Below are 22851 nucleotides of genomic sequence, written 5' to 3'. Positions count from 1 at the left end.
TAACTCCTTAGTCCGTCAGTGTGGTATTTTCACTAGTATACCCCAGTGAAAAGCTATGCCAGAAGCCTGTGTAGAGAAAAATGGGTTTTACAGAGTAAGTCAGCTGTTGCGCACGCTCAAATAAAATCAATATAAAACTGATGAGGGTATTACACCCACGCCATCAGTTTGATTCATACATTTTAAAATAAAAGAATAATGACAACAGAAATGATGAAGTGCACAAATTTTCAGCTGGCTGCTGAGACAATTGGCATTGTATTCACGTAACATTGCAAGACCTCAATGAAATTTAGTAATGTGAGAGATCCCAAAATACACCCATGAATATTGCATTGCGTTTTGAAATCGTCACTGCCCGGTATGAGTTTACCTTCGATACCCTTACTTTACGTAGAAAGAAATATCTACGGCTCGTCTTCCATGTAATACGCAGACATGTGTGCCACGCTTTGCATCCTACCTGCCAGTTCGAAAGCGTAATAACTAAATAATCGTGTGCATGACGTCGGCAGCCGACATCCGGGGGCCTTTGCGAGTAGTATGATCGACGCATTTTGCATTCGCACATTAAAGAAGCAATGTTCTGTAACGTTCACTGGATGATGTAATTTATTTGCCTTTCGCTATATATTTCTGTTTCGAGATCTTTGAATAACGTTTGACTATGGTGTAATCACGGAACATGCCACCATGATACCAACTGACAGAAACCCCATCACAATTTAAGGGAGATACTGCGATCGATATTTTAGCTGTTATTCCAAATTAAAATTACAGTTGAATTTATAGTACATGCGGTATCCTTTGTGTATGTCGTGTATAACAATGTGAGCATAAGGTTATTTATGTTAATGTATTCATACTCATCGTTATTCTGCAATAATACACAGCTTCACAAATAAACATACGAGTTGCAGTTCTAATTTAATATTCCACACATATATTGAATTGTTTACGATATATGGCGGTACCCACTCAAAATTGATGAAACTATTTATTTTCATTTGTTTTATTATATTTATATTCATCTTAGTTTAATGATTTGTGAATAACGCGTCGGTTCTTGTTATATTATGCTTATCTTAGTGAGATGTGAATGGCAATACAATATCCGTCAGGTCATCCTAGTGACCCGTAAACACTGTGGGAGAGCAAGAATAACATTGGTTGTTATCATTAGTGATGTATTATTGAATTAAAATAAAGTAAATAAAAAAAAGATTTATGCCAGATTGTATTGAGGGCGCACACACGCGTACGATCGTTGTATATAATATATTCTCAACGTAACAGGGAATTTTGCTATTTGGCAATGTTTGTTGTGTGAATGAAATTAAAATTCAATAATGATTGGCGTATCAAAGAAGGGGTCTTACAAATGTATACAATGCTACTAATTACATCTCATCATTAGTCGTACTGATTCCTTTTTCTCTTATTACTTTCATTCCTCATTTTTGTTCCCATTACCTATTACCGGATTTTGACAAGCTGTTTGTATTTGTCAGCTTGTCATAACAGGATTGCAGACTTTCAAGCTAAGTAGTTATCAATGATACTTGTGAACTTTGCCTTCTTCTAAATCTACGTTTAGTGTTTATTCGGGAACAACTGAAATTAGCGGCGAGTTACATACTCACGACGTGAATGTAGGCGTATTTGCAATTCCTGATTGCGGGGATTGGAATTACCTCTCAGTAATGGTGGACACAATGATTCTATCATACGGGCAAATATAATTACCAAACTATCTCTGTTTTAAAAGTAGAATTTCGATTACAAATATATTCGAATTTATCTTCTACATGCGCATTCATCGAGGAAACCTATTAAGCTTGTAATACAACCCCTATTCGCATAATCTCGTCAATGTAACCTTACACTGAAAGGAAAGTTCAATTGTTTAAACTTGACGTAGAAGTTGTCTCACATTGACTTTGTGCACAATTGTCAAATGTGTTAAACGTTGACTCTATCACCATTTCAATATCTATAACGAGTTTGCATGTTATTTTAACACGCGACATTCACAAATAAACACATACTTTTGCTAGCTTGTCTGCACTATGAATGCGTTGGACATTTACAAAGCTCAAACTAATAATAATAAAATATTACAACCGCGTTTGTATTCTTTCGGTGTGTTGTTTTTTTCTACTAGACTGGACAAAATAAATACAAAGTCAATGAATCAATGATTGACTTTATCGCAATGCATGCTATGAAATCATTTTTGTCAATAAAGTGTACTACGAATAACACAGCTGACAGTCTGTGCAGGTTAAAATGCATCCCATCTATCTTACATACTTCCTATCAACATTTATTTCCCCACTATGTTGATCGTATAGGTATGACCGCAATGGAAAGAGTGGACACTATCATCTTTATTTTAAACATATTTATTACTTTCAAATTATTTCATGGCGTACTATAACCCAAACCAGGTCTGAAACAATTGGCTTTAGTACTAAGTTGATAGGACCAGCTGGGTCTGACATAATTATATTTAAGGGCATTATGTTTCAGCATGATGGACCTGTATTATCGATAGGTTTCCCCCATTACAGCTAGATTATAAAATAATTATAAAATTATTAAGTGACATGTATTGCAGCTGTACTATTGTTTTGTGATAGGTACATGTTTCGAATCATTATGATTGAGAAATTTCACTGTACTGTTGTCTGGCGGTCATTTTGTAATTTAAAAATGGCCGACACCTGTTCAACCTAAATTCGATCACTCAATTGTGACACTTTTCTGGTGATGAGTGCAAATTACACATTTTAGGACTAACTTTATATTTACTACCATTCTTTATTTATATTTACCTATATTTTGTTCAAGACACCAACTAACCAATGGTCATATTACTAGCTATAATGCAACATTTCATCATTCAACTGGCACAATGTTGTGATATACTAATTAATTATATATATATATATTGGAACAGGAGACAAAACAATCTTTGTAGTTCACGTAATGAACGCGGTGCCACACCCATTCTTCCTTATGAATGCATTTTTGTCAAAGAACTGTAAGGGAAGACTAACAAGAGAAAGACTAAAAGACTGTTTGGAGTTTAGAGAAAATGAAAATTGTTATTCAGAGTAAAGATATTGCAGAGGGTTCATTAGAGAGAACTCTTACATAGAATAACTATAATAGAGCTATACATGTTCACAAAATAACTTATGAAGCTCAGTTTGTTCTGATGTTGCTGCATGTCGTATACTTGAGCAGCATAAACCTTATAGCGGAATTGAATCTAAATATGTACCAGGAGCAGTCTTGTGTTGAAAGCAAGGATCAGGAAACTAATGGCCATTGAACAAACTGGTGGGGATCTTGTCAGGTTTTGGATTTTATATCTGAGCTGACACTCAACCTAATATTTGCAATACGGACTGGTGATTGGAAACTGTACTTATCATGCTTTACTTATGTTCTACCCTGGGTGTTTGCATATGACAGAATGACAGACATAATTATGCCAGGGATATGATCCCATTTTTGAATGATATGCAGGAATTGTCAGTTTTGAATTTGCTGTCAAAATGAGTGAGACAAACACATTTGGTGGAAATGGGGCTGGCAAAAACAATCGAGACTGCAAGTGATGGATGTATTGGTTTTGGCATAAATTTCTCTGCAACACAGTGATGGGTGCTCAATGCAACTCGGAGAAGAAAATATAATATAAGTTGATAGAGAACGTCTAGCTATTACACCTAAGTTCATAAGGAACTTGTTTCTTCACATATCCAGCAAATAGACTGGAGAGTGTGTTATCAAATCCATGGATAGACAGAGAATAGGCGATGTTCTTGACCATTTGTTCAATGCAAGGAAGTATGAAAACGGAAGTATGCAAAACATTGGTAAATACCAGGCGTACATCTGATCCTCAAGTAGATTTTTTTGACCAAATTTGAAACTGAAGAACATCATGCTGGGCTATCCAACAAAACTTTCCACTCCACTCTTCAAATAAGACAGAAGTGGTAAAGTTAATACACGAAGAGGCGGACACCAGAATGATCCTCCATGCCAATCATGTATCTCGAAAGAAGTATCTAGTATTCATACTTTTAAAAGAGTTGGGACGGAACTGCAATGTTTCAAGACATACATTTGATGTCATCGAAGAGATGGTGCATGACTAATATGGAAAGATTGTGGCTGAAGTGAATACCACGATATATTATATCAAAATAAACCGGAAGCTTTACCACCCTGCCAGTCTTCATTGAAACATAATGAGTCAATTGCAAGGGTGCTATATGGAAGAGATAATTAGTTGAAAGTCCAGATATTCCAACATGGAGGAGGTGTATAGTTGATGCATGTTGCTGCGTCAAGTCTACAGAAATGTGTAAGATAGAATGTGATGATGTGTTCTATGAAGAAGATTATATTGAAAGCAATGATACAGATACTCATGTAGAGGACATAAATGACGAATTCGCTTCATCAACTTGATACGCGATCATCTCGTTTGTAACTCAACAATGATGCATCTCGTAGTTATCATTACTTTTTATGTAAACCTACAATGACAGGACTATTCCAAATATAATTTCATATTGTAATATTACAACTGTATCGAAAAGTTCTGATGATAGCATCATAGTGCAATAATATATAACCTTGTCAATGTGTAATAATTTCATTATTAATGCAATAACATTTGACAATAAAGCTTTTCAAAAGTTCAAAGGCAAGATTTTGTGAAACTAAATAATACATTGTTTGTTTTTTTCATTTGCAATGACCGGTTGTGAACTGAATAAACTTTTCCATCTCTCTTTACTCAATTTACCAAATTTATGTAAATGAAGGCGCATTCAATATCAACATACCAACACATACGTTGAAATTTGTGTTTTATTTGTTGCTATGTCAACTATTTCGATCGCCAGCCTCTTTCAAAAGGTACGGAAGTGTCCCTAAACACAGTGAAACACTAACTAGTGAAATAACACAAAATGTGTTTTATTGTTAGTAGGTGCTAAAAGAATGTTTTAGAAGTGGTTTCAGTTAGCCCCCAACTATTATCCCGGTCTCTCGTGTACTGATCATGAATGTTGCATTACTGTCTCATCTACCCGTGCTCAACAAAAAATAATCTTGAGCTGGAATGAGTCGTTGGCATACATAATACAATTTAGTTTCATCTCCACTGCATCAAAAGCCTATAACACATATGGGATTATCACATTATGGCGTGCCGTGAAAGCAGTGTTAAATAGGTAATACCTTATAATGACCAATGTAAACGCATTCATACGTATACAATTATTGAACTGGATTCTGTCTGTTTTCAACTAATCTCGAATTTGGCTGCTTGTGGATGAATCAAAAGCATATACCACATACAGAGAGAATCCTTTACAGAATAATCTGTAATCTATTTATTTCGGGTCGATGATTTCAATCTCGAGTGAAAGTAGTTTACGTTTGCAAACAGCGAATGGCGCATACTACATCACCTATATTTATCCGTAGATTAGAATCATGTGAAGCAATGGTGTACGGACTGCATATGGTGATAGTTGTATCGTACTGAATGACAAGTGCACATCATAAGGACATATCATAAGACATTCTGCTATGTCGGTAAAACGTAGTTTAAATATTGATAATTGATTTGATACAATATAGTAACATACTGGATAGGCAAACCTCGTTCCTTGGATTGCAATTGTTATATTGTTATTAAACAATTTAGATCTGATTATGCTAAGTATTATGGGTTACTTGGAGGTCACATGATGATATGAAGGAGTTCATATTCACGTAATATTCACTGTTGTGTACTTAAATGCTGTACTGAAACAAATTATATATCTGCATGTGTGTGTTTTCATCATTAAAAGCAATAACAATATACATAATTTACAAGTTAGGGAGCATACGACCATGGATAATAAACAGGCGCACAAACATATTGGTCGTGGCCCAATTGGTGAATAAACCAACACGTGACAAGTGGCATACTGCATATATATCTGTATTAGTATATATAATTTTAATGACATCCTAAAACATACTTAAACAGTGAAATACAACTTACAATATGTACCTCTACTATCTAAGCGCATTTTAACAAAAATGAATTTATGTTAACAATAGTGACTGATGAACAAACTAGCTTCATGTGTTTCAGTATCAATGTCATCATGGTGACTTTATGACATTGAACTTTTGATACAATCAACTAACCGGTAATTTCATAGATTCTATATGCTATTTAGAAGCATCGCATCGATAGAGAAACTGCACGTATTTCACGCCTTGTTCATTAACTGACACTGGTAACTAAAGTGAGGTAATTGAAAAGGGAATTGGTATATTTTTGTAAAGGTCGTTGAAATGAAATTCCGCTTTCTTTCTAGTAGCGTGCAGCTCATTTAATTTGATGCCTCATTATACCTGACTTGTGTGACTACAGCGTGCTGTGTAGCCGACGGTGGTTTTATCTTGCGTCTTAAAGTTCTTGTATGTTTGAGTACTAGAATACGTGTCTGAATATTTGGACGCCTTTATTCTCATATCAACAGTATAGTGACATGTCTTTCGAATTCATGTAACACATCGTATATCATTGTATACTACACATAGGCAAAAATAAGTGTCTAAGGACATAATGGTTAATTACAATCGTGATGTTTCCTACTTAAACTGATCATTGCACCCATACATTATATGTCTATAATAGTATTTTCTGTCGACATAAGACCAGATATGGTCATCAACGTGATTATACGTCATATTTAATTATCACCTGATTCGTGAGCATAGTTCCAGAAAATTACTTTTTGTTATTTGCATCTGTTATACGTCACGAGTCTCAATCAAATCTACGGGTACGAAATGTCGAATGATGACCTCATCGTACCCTAAAACATTTTGCAATTTGCTGGGAACTTTTTCAGTTGATAATATCCAATAAAGCTCGGTTTACAACTTGAGAAGACAATTATTCAAATAATAGACCATTTTCCGTTCACTTCAACACTCTTTTTTATTCGTAAAATTTTATGTAAAATCAGAACTAACGTTAAAACATCACTTGGGATTCAACAACGCTAAAGTTCTACAGAGATGGCACTTCGATAAATTAAATGTGCTGGAAAAACAAATTCAAAATCAAATCGTTCGATATTTGCGGCATACTTTCGGTCCGCGCCTTTCACGCGAGATCTCACAGTGAATCACATATTGCTTGAAATTATTCACATTGTATCTGAATACCATTAGTAGTTTCAGAAATCGATTGTAATTTACGTTTTAAATTGCAAATACCGATTATTGCTGCTTAATTCTTTCGTCAACTTGGTATCATCGGTCGTGCGGAAATGTAAATTGACTACACGCATCAATGTTATAGATTTTCAAGAGGTTTTTAATATATAAAAGATCGTATGCTATCGCTAAACACTGAATCGATCAATGATATTAAACATCTTGTATGTTTCCTAAACGTTTTCACAATAGATTCTATAGGTGTCCAATAGTTAAAAGATGTATATGAAAGAAAACCATCGCATTAATATTGTCAATATTTCTGTTTATACCAAGATTTCTACTAGCAAACTAAATTATGATTTTTTATGTATAATGAAAAAAAATATTAGCCCCGTGAAGTGTAAATCACAGCTTACGATGGTAGAATACAACTCAGGTTTTCGTTTTCATTCAATAGAACCACAGTCACCTTGTGACCTACAAGTAAATCGATACTCATGTGAACAAGACCTTCTTCAATGGTCCGGGAAATCATCGTAAACATGTAGAAAGTGGATTACTGTAGTACACATAATACGATGTGGTCATCACAGCAACTGTTGAATTGTGCGAACAAATCGACGCATGCGTCATACCGAGGTCATACATTTTTTAATCCTATTTTAACTAAAACAAACAAATGCCCTGTCATGTTTACGAACGTGTACAGCATCTAATACAATAACAACAAAGCGTCGTGAACAAGTAATATACAAAATGGCGTTCATTACAATAAATAGTGACCATCACGGTGTTGTACCATCATCGTGGTTGTAAGTATCACAGTTCCTACAATTCTGACTTAATAATGCTTAGTAATATCTTCACAATTTGTACTGATATGATTTGGTGCTAGATTTTGTATATGTGTCTTTCTTTTCAATAGACCACTGCCTGTTCACTGCGAGATCCCGCCTTATGCGTGAAATTGAATGTAAATGTAAACGTAGATTTCCACGTTTAATGATTTCTATACACATTTAATGATGGCCAATTCTGATACAGTAAGCAAAAATGAACGGCTTATTCTCATTAGAAAAATCGGCATTTCAACATTGAACAATGGAAAAAAAAGTTCAGAAGTAAATCATTCGATTTTTGCGGCAGACGTACGCGTCCGCCTTATTCACCATATCTCGCGGCGAAAAAATGTTACCTATTTCTATATATATATATATTCCTATATCTAAGTCAAGCGTATTGTTGTTTTATTTTTACATATTTGTTTCTATGCTGTATTGTAAACGATAGTTTGTCTCAAAACTGGTCACGAACAGTCACAGTGTAGTTTATCCACACACATATTGAATTGCACTCAGTGTTAACATTTATTGTAATCAGTTAATACTAGCATTTCATTGTAGCTTGAATCTTTTTTAATTTTTTTTCAAATACTCATTCACTAAGCTAAGGCTAAAAGAAGTTGTCCGTTATTTACTAATAATATGGAATATTAGTTATATAAAAGTGTAGTTAAACTCAATATGCCACAAATTAAGCATTAACAAATTTTCGATTAATAATGAAAAATCCGGGTCAGTATGAGAAGTATATAGATACATTCACATACACAGAACTTTGATTAGACAATTCTTTTGTAATCAAAGACATGGAAGCCATGCATGGATTCCAGATGTCTTCGGAAGTCGGCGACTCTCTCTATCTCTGTTATTGGATCATCGGTTTACTTTTGTTTTTGGTTTACGTTACTTATAATGCGTCTACATTTATATGCTTTCAGTCAGGTAAATGTCTAGTATACTGTCATTTATATCGACTTAGATTGTGCTTTCATCATCGTACTGAGTTTGGAAGTAAACACTTAGTGACAGAGGTATTTGTTTAAAATATACATTCCACTTTGATTAATAAAATAACTTGGACATATTCCAGTGATTCACATTATGTTATTTACGTCAATACGTAGACAAGAAACCCCATGTACTGCACAGTATATTATTCTGGTATAACGATGGACGCGATGTAGTATCTTGCTGTCAAGATGTGGCGTCCACAAAAACAGGACACAACCTACATAATGGACAATATTCACGCAATGCGAAAATATAAGCTTCAGCAATTACATTGTTAAAGTTATCTCCCCCATCTGTGAATCATGTGTGCGTCTAGTGTGCCGCTCTTTCTTTGTATATTTACATAAAAATAATATTTCAAGATCATGTTTATTTGATGCTAGCATAACATATCTAGTTCTATTTAGACTTAGACCTGTATATGCTACGAATCTGTCATTCCCTACAAAAAGACAACATAACGACAGGAAATCGCCAGAAGAACAGTGGCAATTGAAATACATTAGGTAAGAAATAAATTAGGTAATCAACCCGAGGCTTAATAGAAGCACATCGAATCAACGTCTGACATTTAGGTAGAATGAGTTCCCCTATTTCATCAGATTACTGTATCTTCAAACGTTTAAATTTTCTTATGTATACAGCTAGGGGTAGTCCTGCAACTATACGCAGGAAATAAGTGAATGCCTCAACTAAGCGAAAAAATATACCTTCTTTGTTTGCCTCATAGCTTGCGTTATTATTGGTTAAATTAACAACTTAGCAATGCAATGTAAAATAAAAGTCTTTATTTTTAAATTTGTTTATCCTGCTATGGAAAATGTGTAGATAATTGGGTTAGTTTGACGACTGTCCGCACACTGGACATGTTCGATACAAACACGGATAAGTGAAACAGAGAATGAGAGCAGGTAACAAAAAACGGGCTTAATTAGTGATACAAAATTTCTTTGAATTGGTAGCTAACATATTTTTCGACACTTTTCAGTGAATTTCTATGAATTTTCGCTGAATAAAGTGAAATACGCAAAAATACGACAAAGCTTAACATTGAATTCGTACAACAAAACTATCACTGACGAGTAATGATGCGTGCTGGCGTCGCTAGTAAACATCACACACAAATATACCGGACATCTAGTGTCATAGTATTTTGACAGCTTACTGATTTATTTATTTATTTATTTATTTATTTATTTATTTATTTATTTATTTATTTATTTATTTATTTATTTATTTATTTATTTATTTATTTATTTATTTATTTATTTATTTATTTATTTATTTATTTATTTATTTATTTATTTATTTATTTATTTATTTATTTATTTATTTATTTATTTATTTATTTATTTATTTATTTATTTATTTATTTATTTATTTATTTATTTATTTATTTATTTATTTATTTATTTATTTATTTATTTATTTATTTATTTATTTATTTATTTATTTATTTATTGTTTATTTATTTATTCATTTATGTGTTTATTTATTTATTTACAAAATTGGTGCACCCGCTACAACGTCTCTTTAATAGAACGAGTCAAGCGACTTATAGTGCATTGCGGAGACTATCAATCTGATCAGCAATAGACCACAACGAAATAATGCGTGTGTACCTCCTAGACATATCGTTTTGAGCATCTTTTGTTTGGATGGTAGTTTTCTAATCTATCTCATCATGGTGAAACTATGCGACGAATTTCTTTTCACTTTGATTGAAATTATTCTCACTTTTCACGGTGCAACGTATGATAGCAGACAGCGTAATATTATTTGGAATATCTTTGAATGGAATATTGTATTAAACTTGGCCTGAACCCTTCAAGTGTACGACAATGTATGTACCCCGTGTTACCAAATTGTTAACATGAAGGATATCTTTTCTTCTTCCTATTGTATGTCTAACGCTATACAAAAATCATTGCAAAGAGTTTGTTAAGATTACGCTTCACGACTCGATAGTTCTATTTGCAATGTCTCATTTCAATCAAGTAAATTAACTTCTTTTAACAACGGGTGCCAATATTGGTTTGCTAATTTCCCTCGGTCAGCGATGTTACTATCCCGAATGAAATTACCCAGAACACCATTGAATGAGATACAATAATTAATAGGTACAAATCTTTGCAGTTGATCGGGCGAAACTCATTCATGCAACCCTTAGTACTGGCACTATATATATCAGCACTTTCAGAAGGCCATTGCGATGGGTATGTTGTCAGGGGTCTTATATTGTCTATATTGCAAACTGAAATAGTACTGTCATAATATGTTTATTAATAATTATAATATTATGAATTTTACTGGTAAACCACATTTCTAATAATGTTTACTAGTAAGACGTAGTACTGATAAAACATAGCGTTAGTAATTCAAGTTACTTGTAACACTGATTACTAGAAAACTTAGTACTGGTAACACATAGCGCTAGTATTGTATATTTATGGTAACACTCACTATTAACAAGCACTGGTAACACATAGCGCTAGCATTGTACATTACTGGTAACACTCATACTAGTAAGAGGTAGCACTGGTAACACATAGCGCTAGTATTGTATATTACTGGTAACACTCACTACTAGTAAAACGTAGTACTGGTGACACATAGCGCTAGTATTGTATATTACTGGTAACACTCACTACTAGTAAAACGTAGTACTGGTGACACATAGCGCTAGTATTGTATATTACTGGTAACACTCACTACTAGTAAAATGTAGTACTGGCAACACATAGCGCTAGTATTGTATATTACTGGTAACACTCACTATTAACAAGCACTGGTAACACATAGCGCTAGTATTGTATATTACTGGTAACACTCATTACTAGTAAGAGGTAGCACTGGTAACACATAGCGCTAGTATTGTATATTACTGGTAACACTCATTACTAGTAAGAGGTAGCACTGGTAACACATATAGCGCTAGTATTGTATATTACTGGTAACACTCACTACTATTAAAACGTTGTGCTGATAACACATACCGCTTGTATTGTATATTACTGGTAACACTCATTACTAGTAAGATGTAGCACTGGTAACACATAGCGCTAGTATTGTATATTACTGGTACCACACATTACTAGTAAATTGTAGTACTGGCAACACATAGCGCTAGTATTGTATATTACTGGTAACACTCACTACTAGTAAATTGTAGTACTGGCAACACATAGCGCTAGTATTGTATATTACTGGTACCACACATTACTAGTAAATTATAGTACTGGTAACACATAGCGCTAGCATTGTATATTACTGGTAACACTCATTACTAGTAAGAGGTAGCACTGGTAACACATAGCGCTAGTATTGTATATTATTGGTACCACGCATTACTAGTAAATTGTAGTACTGGCAACACATAGCGCTAGTATTGTATATTACTGGTAACACTCACTACTAGTAAGAGGTAGCACTGGTAACACATAGCGCTGATATTGTATATTACTGGTAACACTACTAGTAAAACGTAGTACTGGTAACACATAGCGCTAGTATTGTATATTACTGGTAACACTCATTACTAGTAAGATGTAGCACTGGTAACACATAGCGCTAGTATTGTATATTACTGGTACCACACATTACTAGTAAATTGTAGTACTGGCAACACATAGCGCTAGTATTGTATATTACTGGTAACACTCACTACTAGTAAATTGTAGTACTGGCAACACATAGCGCTAGTATTGTATATTACTGGTACCACACATTACTAGTAAATTATAGTACTGGTAACACATAGCGCTAGCATTGTATATTACTGGTAACACTCATTACTAGTAAGAGGTAGCACTGGTAACACATAGCGCTAGTATTGTATATTACTGGTACCACACATTACTAGTAAATTGTAGTACTGGTAACACAGCGCTAATATTGTATATTTATGGTAACACTCAATACTAGTAAAACGTTGTGCTGATGACACATAGCGCTAGTATTATATATTACTGATAACAGTCACTACTAGTAAAACGTAGTACTGGTAACACATAGCGCTAGTATTGTATATTACTGGTAACACTCACTACTAGTAAAACGTAGTACTGGTGACACATAGCGCTAGTATTGTATATTGGTGGTCACACTACTAGTAAAACGTTGTGCTGATGACACATAGCGCTAGTATTGTATATTACTGATAACAGTCACTACTAGTAAAACGTAGTACTGGTAACACATAGCGCTAATATTGTATATTTATGGTAACACTCAATACTAGTAAAACGTTGTGCTGATGACACATAGCGCTAGTATTGTATATTACTGATAACAGTCACTACTAGTAAAACGTAGTACTGGTAACACATAGCGCTAGTATTGTATATTACTGGTAACACTCACTACTATTAAAACGTTGTGCTGATAACACATAGCGCTAGTATTGTATATTACTGGTAACACTCAATAATAGTAAAACAATGTGCTGATGACACATAGCGCTAGTATTGTATATTACTGGTAACACTCACTATTAGTAAAACGTAGTACTGGTGAAAGATAGCGCTAATATTGTATATTTATGGTAACACTCAATACTAGTAAAACGTTGTGCTGATGACACATAGCGCTAGTATTGTATATTACTGGTAACACTCACTACTAGTAAGAGGTAGCACTGGTAACACATAGCGCTGATATTGTATATTACTGGTAACACTACTAGTAAAACGTAGTACTGGTGACACATAGCGCTAGTATTGTATATTTATGGTAACACTCAATACTAGTAAAACGTTGTGCTGATGACACATAGCGCTAGTATTGTATATTACTGATAACAGTCACTACTAGTAAAACGTAGTACTGGTAACACATAGCGCTAATATTGTATATTTATGGTAACACTCAATACTAGTAAAATGTTGTGCTGATGACACATAGCGCTAGTATTGTATATTACTGATAACAGTCACTACTAGTAAAACGTAGTACTGGTAACACATAGCGCTAGTATTGTATATTACTGGTAACACTCACTACTATTAAAACGTTGTGCTGATAACACATAGCGCTAGTATTGTATATTACTGGTAACACTCAATAATAGTAAAACAATGTGCTGATGACACATAGCGCTAGTATTGTATATTACTGGTAACACTCACTATTAGTAAAACGTAGTACTGGTGAAAGATAGCGCTAGTATTGTATATTTATGGTAACACTCAATACTAGTAAAACGTTGTGCTGATGACACATAGCGCTAGTATTGTATATTACTGGTAACACTCACTACTAGTAAGAGGTAGCACTGGTAACACATAGCGCTGATATTGTATATTACTGGTAACACTACTAGTTAAACGTAGTACTGGTAACACATAGCGCTAGTATTGTATATTACTGGTAACACTCACTACTAGTAAAACGTAGTACTGGTGACACATAGCGCTAGTATTGTATATTTATGGTAACACTCAATACTAGTAAAACGTTGTGCTGATGACACATAGCGCTAGTATTGTATATTACTGATAACAGTCACTACTAGTAAAACGTAGTACTGGTAACACATAGCGCTAATATTGTATATTACTGGTAACACTCACTACTATTAAAACGTAGTACTGGCAACACCTAGCGCTAGTATTGTATATTACTAATAACATTCACTACTAGTAAAACGTAGTACTGGTAACACATAGCGCTAATATTGTATATTACTGGTAACACTCACTATTAACAAGCACTGGTAACACATAGCGCTAGTATTGTATATTACTGGTAACACTCAGTACTAGTAAAAGGTAGCACTGGTAACACATAGCGCTAGTATTGTATATTACTGGTAACACTCATTACTAGTAAGAGGTAGCACTGGTAACACATATAGCGCTAGTATTGTATATTACTGGTAACACTCACTACTATTAAAACGTTGTGCTAATAACACATAGCGCTAGTATTGTATATTACTGGTAACACTCATTACTAGTAAGATGTAGCACTGGTAACACATAGCGCTAGTATTGTATATTACTGGTACCACACATTACTAGTAAATTGTATTACTGGCAACACATAGCGCTAGTATTGTATATTACTGGTAACACTCACTACTAGTAAATTGTAGTACTGGCAACACATAGCGCTAGTATTGTATATTACTGGTACCACACATTACTAGTAAATTATAGTACTGGTAACACATAGCGCTAGCATTGTATATTACTGGTAACACTCATTACTAGTAAGAGGTAGCACTGGTAACACATAGCGCTAGTATTGTATATTACTGGTACCACACATTACTAGTAAATTGTAGTACTGGCAACACATAGCGCTAGTATTGTATATTACTGGTAACACTCACTACTAGTAAATTGTAGTACTGGCAACACATAGCGCTAGTATTGTATATTACTGGTACCACACATTACTAGTAAAACGTAGCTCTGGTAACACATAGCGCTAATATTGTATATTACTGGTAACACTAACTACTAGTAAAACGTAGTACTGGTGACATATAGCGCTAATATTGTATATTTATGGTAACACTCACTACTAGTAAAACGTAGTACTGGTGACACATAGCGCTAGTATTGTATATTACTGATAACAGTCACTACTAGTAAAACGTAGTACTGGTAACACATAGCGCTAGTATTGTATATTACTGGTAACACTCACTACTATTAAAACGTTGTGCTCATAACACATAGCGCTAGTATTGTATATTACTGGTAACACTCAATACTAGTAAAACGTTGTGCTGATGACACATAGCGCTAGTATTGTATATTACTGGTAACACTCACTATTAGTAAAACGTAGTACTGATGAAAGATAGCGCTAGTATTGTATATTTATGGTAACACTCAATATAGTAAAACGTTGTGCTGATGACACATAGCGCTAGTATTGTATATTACTGGTAACACTCACTACTAGTAAGAGGTAGCACTGGTAACACATAGCGCTGATATTGTATATTACTGGTAACACTACTAGTAAAACGTAGTACTGGTAACACATAGCGCTAGTATTGTATATTACTGGTAACACTCACTACTAGTAAAACGTAGTACTGGTGACACATAGCGCTAGTATTGTATATTTATGGTAACACTCAATACTAGTAAAACGTTGTGCTGATGACACATAGCGCTAGTATTGTATATTACTGATAACAGTCACTACTAGTAAAACGTAGTACTGGTAACACATAGCGCTAATATTGTATATTACTGGTAACACTCACTAGTAGTAAAACGTAGTACTGGTGACACATAGCGCTAATATTGTATATTTATGGTAACACTCACTACTAGTAAAACGTAGTACTGATGACACATAGCGCTAGTATTGTATATTACTGAGAACAGTCACTACTAGTAAAACGTAGTACAGGTGGCACATAGCGCTAGTATTGTATATTACTGATAACAGTCACTACTAGTAAAACGTAGTACTGGTGACAGATAGCGCTAGTATTGTATATTTATGGTAACACTCAATACTAGTAAAACGTAGTACTGGTGACAGATAGCGCTAGTATTGTATATTTATGGTAACACTCAATACTAGTAAAACGTAGTACTGGTGACACATAGCGCTAGTATTGTATATGTATGGTAACACTCAATACTAGTAAAACGTAGTACTGGTGACAGATAGCGCTAGTATTGTATATTTATGGTAACACTCAATACTAGTAAAACGTAGTACTGGTGGCACATAGCACTAGTATTATACATTGGTGGTAACACTCACTACTAGTAAAACGTAGTACTGGTGACACATAGCGCTAGTATTGTTTATTGGTGGTAACACTACTAGTAAAACGTAGTACTGGTGACACATAGCGCTAGTATTGTTTATTGGTGGTAACACTACTAGTAAAACGTAGTACTGGTAACACATAGCGCTAATATTGTATATTACTGGTAACACTACTAGTAAAACGTAATACTGGTGACATATAGCGCTAGTATTGTATATTACTGGTAACACTACTAGTAAAACGTAGTACTGGTAACACATAGCGCTAATATTGTATATTACTGGTAACACTACTAGTAAAACGTAGTACTGGTGACACATAGCGCTAATATTGTATATTACTGGTAACACTACTAGTAAAACGTAGTACTGGTGACACATAGCGCTAATATTGTATATTACTGGTAACACTACTAGTAAAACGTAGTACTGGTGACACATGGCGCTAATATTGTATATTACTGGTAACACTACTAGTAAAACGTAGTACTGGTGACACATAGCGCTAGTATTGTATATTGAGGGTAACACTACTAGTAAAACGTAGTACTGGTAACACATAGCGCTAGTATTGTATATTACTGAGAACAGTCACTACTAGTAAAACGTAGTACTGGTGACACATAGCGCTAGTATTATATATTACTGAGAACAGTCACTACTAGTAAAACGTAGTACTGGTGACACATAGCGCTAGTATTGTTTATTGGTGGTAACACTACTAGTAAAACGTAGTACTGGTAACACATAGCGCTAATATTGTATATTGAGGGTAACACTACTAGTAAAACGTAGTACTGGTGACACGTAGCGCTAGTATTGTTTATTGGTGGTAACACTACTAGTAAAACGTAGTACTGGTGACACATAGCGCTAGTATTGTATATTTATGGTAACACTCAATACTAGTAAAACGTAGTACTGGTAACACATAGCGCTAATATTGTATATTGAGGGTAACACTACTAGTAAAACGTAGTACTGGTGACACATAGCGCTAGTATTGTATATTGAGGGTAACACTACTAGTAAAACGTAGTACTGGTGACACATAGCGCTAATATTGTATATTGAGGGTAACACTACTAGTAAAACGTAGTACTGGTGACACATAGCGCTAATATTGTATATTGAGGGTAACACTACTAGTAAAACGTAGTACTGGTGACACGTAGCGCTAGTATTGTTTATTGGTGGTAACACTACTAGTAAAACGTAGTACTGGTGACACATAGCGCTAGTATTGTTTATTGGTGGTAACACTACTAGTAAAACGTAGTACTGGTGACACATAGCGCTAGTATTGTATATTTATGGTAACACTCAATACTAGTAAAACGTAGTACTGGTAACACATAGCGCTAATATTGTATATTGAGGGTAACACTACTAGTAAAACGTAGTACTGGTGACACATAGCGCTAGTATTGTATATTGAGGGTAACACTACTAGTAAAACGTAGTACTGGTGACACATAGCGCTAATATTGTATATTGAGGGTAACACTACTAGTAAAACGTAGTACTGGTGACACATAGCGCTAATATTGTATATTGAAGGTAACACTACTAGTAAAACGTAGTACTGGTGACACATAGCGCTAGTATTGTATATTACTGAGAACAGTCACTACTAGTAAAACGTAGTACTGGTAACACATAGCGCTAGTATTGTTTATTGGTGGTAACACTACTAGTAAAACGTAGTACTGGTAACACATAGCGCTAGTATTGTTTATTGGTGGTAACACTACTAGTAAAACGTAGTACTGGTGACACATAGCGCTAGTATTGTTTATTGGTGGTAACACTACTAGTAAAACGTAGTACTGGTGACACATAGCGCTAATATTGTATATTGAGGGTAACACTACTAGTAAAACGTAGTACTGGTGACACATAGCGCTAGTATTGTTTATTGGTGGTAACACTCACTACTAGTAAAACGTAGTACTGGTAACACATAGCGCTAATATTGTATATTGAGGGTAACACTACTAGTAAAACGTAGTACTGGTGACACATAGCGCTAGTATTGTATGTTACTGCTGTTATTAACTATATCTGATCGTGTTAAGTATGTACAGAGGCACAATTTGGATAGTGTACATATACGATAATTAAATGTTTTCTTGATAGATAACAAAACAAAAACATAAGTCTAATCTTCGGACTGGTAGATTGAATATCAACGTTTTTTACCGTGATAGACACGTGTCCTAAAAACACTGAAAGCACTATCATTCACATGCACACCAACCCTATTGCTTCATTTACATTCATGATATAACTTTTGAGCTTCTGATATCAGAGGCGGTTGCACGAAATTATGCTCGGGGCCAGATATGCGACCTTACTAAGGGGTCCGAGGGCAGGCTTCCCTTTAACAATTTTGAAATATAGACCCACTGAAATGCTATTTCCTGCATTTTGAGGGGCAAATTTTGCTGACACAAAAGGTTTCAGCTTGTTTTGGAGGGGCGACTGTACCGCCCCCCCCCGTACTGCCGCCACTGGTTATTTGTTTTCAAATAAGACGATTTCAAATGCTTCCGCTATGTAATTATAGTGAATTAAGCCTCACCTTTACGAGCAAATGTCCTTTCCCCGGTTGATGCTGCATAACATGACACAAGTTACTGATCAATTGTCCTATATCCCAGCGATACACTTCGTATATATACATACATATATGTATGTATAAATGTACACGCAATGTTGACACAATAGACTCTGCGTCGATCGTGTATACAAGTAATACTAGTATGCTTACAGCGCGGTAATATACACAGCACGTTTGCCGGGGAGCTCTAATCGGATGCTGACGTCAGTGAAAGCTGTTGCTATTATTCCAGCCTCTACGGTGTGTGTGTATATAACGTGAGCAATATGACAAGGGTCACACGTCATTGGCACCATCATTCAGAGTAAAAACAAACAATTATCAATTGTTCCCACTAAACATGTGAAATACTGATATTGTAAATCATTTTAAATCTTTATTTTTATTTAATATGGCTGTTTTAACAGTATCATTGTAATTTATAACGCACATGAATACACATGTCCATCAAAATGAACCTAGCACATCGACAACAGCTACAAGAACATTTTTACACTCACCATAACATCTTGCTACCATCCATACTTGTACGAGAATTCATTTTGATTGACAAGGTCGGTAGTCCTAATTATTTTCAGATGGCGTGTACAACTTGTCTTGTTCGCAACATATGTCAAATTCAATATTGTATTAGTTTCTAGTATGACAATTGTTGAATGTATTGTTAGGACATTAGGGAATTGCATATTAAGTGTTAATATAATAGAAAGCATGTACCTTCCATGGCAATTATATTTTTCAAATAAGAGAACTTGCGTCTATTAATAAAAAGAAAATTTAACGGGGTTATTTTCGCTGGAAGGATTGGGTTAATTACAAACAGAAGGCAATGCCTCCACGCAATACATGAACTTGCATGTGCCCGTGGCAAAAATACCGTTTATCCACATATACGTACACATGTATATTTAATGGACTGTAAAGTATAACAAACATGCTATACGTGGAATTGCTTTAATTTGGCTTCATATCTCCCCTTTCATGCATTTTATTATAGTAAAATCCAGGTCCAACAAAAGAAAAAATCTACCCCCATCTCATTAAGTATTTGGATGTAATTACGTTTTTTTCCAACAATTGGGTGTTTTGTTTGTTTGTGTATGTATGTATCATATTTCAGATAATTCGGTGAAAGCTTTGTTTAGGCGATCAGTGGTACTGCTGTGTGGGAGCGATTTGCTGGAAACTGTTCATAAGGGACTTTTTTATCAATAGACTGGTGGTGCGGTGTGAAAGCGATATAAAGTTAGGCTGATAGGGCTGGAAGCGGTTGAGATCCTAATGCTGGAAACTGTTATCATGGGGATGTTATTGTGATAAAACCGGTGAATGAAGGCGAGAGCAATATCTAGGAAATGTTTGTGAGAGACGTCGTGTCAATAGAACCGCTGGGTGAGAGTAAAACGCTGAAAACGTTTCGCAAGAGACATATGTGCCAATAAAGCAGATGGTGGTGTTGTTGAGAGCAATACGCTGAATACTGCTTGTAAGTTAAGTGCAAAACACAACTAAACATGACAAACAACAGTTACTTCTCATGAACCTTGTCCAAATCGTTCATTAAAAGGTGATTGAATTTTTAATGTCTATTTTTGTGAAAAAAACTTCTCATATATAGATATATTTCGATTGTTTCATCACGGTATGTTATGCGTTCAACTATGCGATTATTTTTACTACTTTTGTTATTATATTGTAATCTAATAACAATGAAAGTCTTCATTCTACGTGTGCTAGTTATTCCAACCAACAGTATTAGTATTATGTGCACGGAAAATAACATAAACAATGTTTACAGGAAAGCGGCAATAGCTGTGATTTTATACATTTCTTTTCTTAAATATAACAATGTATAAATGACCAAACCTTAACGAAATATTGTTTTAGATTGGATTGGCAAAGTAGCACAATACATGGCTAATGTCACATAAAATGCGACGTGAAAACGAAGGGTCGAATAGTCGCATTTCGTTAAAATCGGTCACGTAGAAGACATAAAATCATCAGTGAAAGACCTTCTTGGAGAAGCTTAGCTTTTCAAAATGGCGACGTATTTGACATTTCGCTCGGAGTCACAGGTAAGATGCCACCGGTAAGTTGTACCGTAATCTCTAAGGCTCGCTTGACCAACTACAATAACTGACAATTCTGCCCACGAGGCATTTGTCGGAGAAATCAATAGTTTTTTTCAGCGGTAGGTAAATTGTGTATCGTGAACATCCGTGCACACCATCAACCAGTTACTCATTCGAGCGAGTGTTAATCATCTCCGCAATACAAATGATAATATGATGGAAGGATAATCACACTACTTAAACAGGTAATCATGTTTTCACTGTGTCAAATGTGTTCTTTGAATTACAAAAATCCATTTACTCTATCGAAATTCTTAGCATCACACCCCCAACCAGCTACTCGACACAGAGCAGGTCATGACGAAACAGCCGACATGTCAGTAAGAAAAAAAGCAATCTATATTCTAGTCCGGTATTTATAATTCAACTAGATCGTTAGTTGTCAGCGTGAATGTACAATGCATAGATGTAGTACTGCGGTGTTGAAAGGACAAAGCAAACAGCTTTCCATTTCCACATGAGACTTTTCAAACACATTATTTTTAGTTGCTTGCAGTGTAACCATTGCAATACTGCGTGTGGTATTTCAAATAGATAAATACTCCCAGACTATATAAGGAGCAATTCCTAATTCTAATAGTCGATCAAATGTTTAACTGTAGCCAGTTTGTTCTAGTATCTCTAATTTAATGCATTCATTGTGCTTATTCAAAGGAAAATGTAAAGCTGTTACTTAGAGGTTCGATATTGCCCATAAAAGCATGATTGTTAAACGTCACATGGTAATTACTAAATAATATAAAACCACTCTAGCCAGGAACACACGGTTTGGAAACGCGATGAGAACTGAAATCGAAATAGTCATATGTGCACATATATAAACATGCCAAATGCTCCTCACCACTGTAAGTAGATACGCTCTCAGTTATGCCACAACGAACTGTATCATATCCTGACAGTTGATTTGGGTAATATTGTCCTGCAGCAGCAATAAGTCCCAGCAGTATACATAAATCTGTGCTATTTAAATTGCTTTTGAACTTCAGCCGCTAATACTCACACTGGGGCCAGGGTGAGAAATTTCTCTTAAATACAACTTAATACTCACTCCAAAATGAACGTAAAAGAAGTAATATGATTATGTCGCCTGTATTCAGGGCATACCACACCGGGCGCTGATGCAAATACTAGTAGTTGACTTTGCAATGAATATATGAATTTCATTATGTGAACAGAATTACGAATGAACACGTCTTTGAAAGAGCAGGGACAACGATGTTTCTCGTCAATGAAA

The sequence above is a fragment of the Saccoglossus kowalevskii genome, chromosome 7, assembly GCF_978046115.1.
Source record: "Saccoglossus kowalevskii chromosome 7, keSacKowa6.1, whole genome shotgun sequence".
NCBI lineage: Eukaryota > Metazoa > Hemichordata > Enteropneusta > Harrimaniidae > Saccoglossus > Saccoglossus kowalevskii.
Note: the sequence above shows the minus strand (reverse complement) of the source record.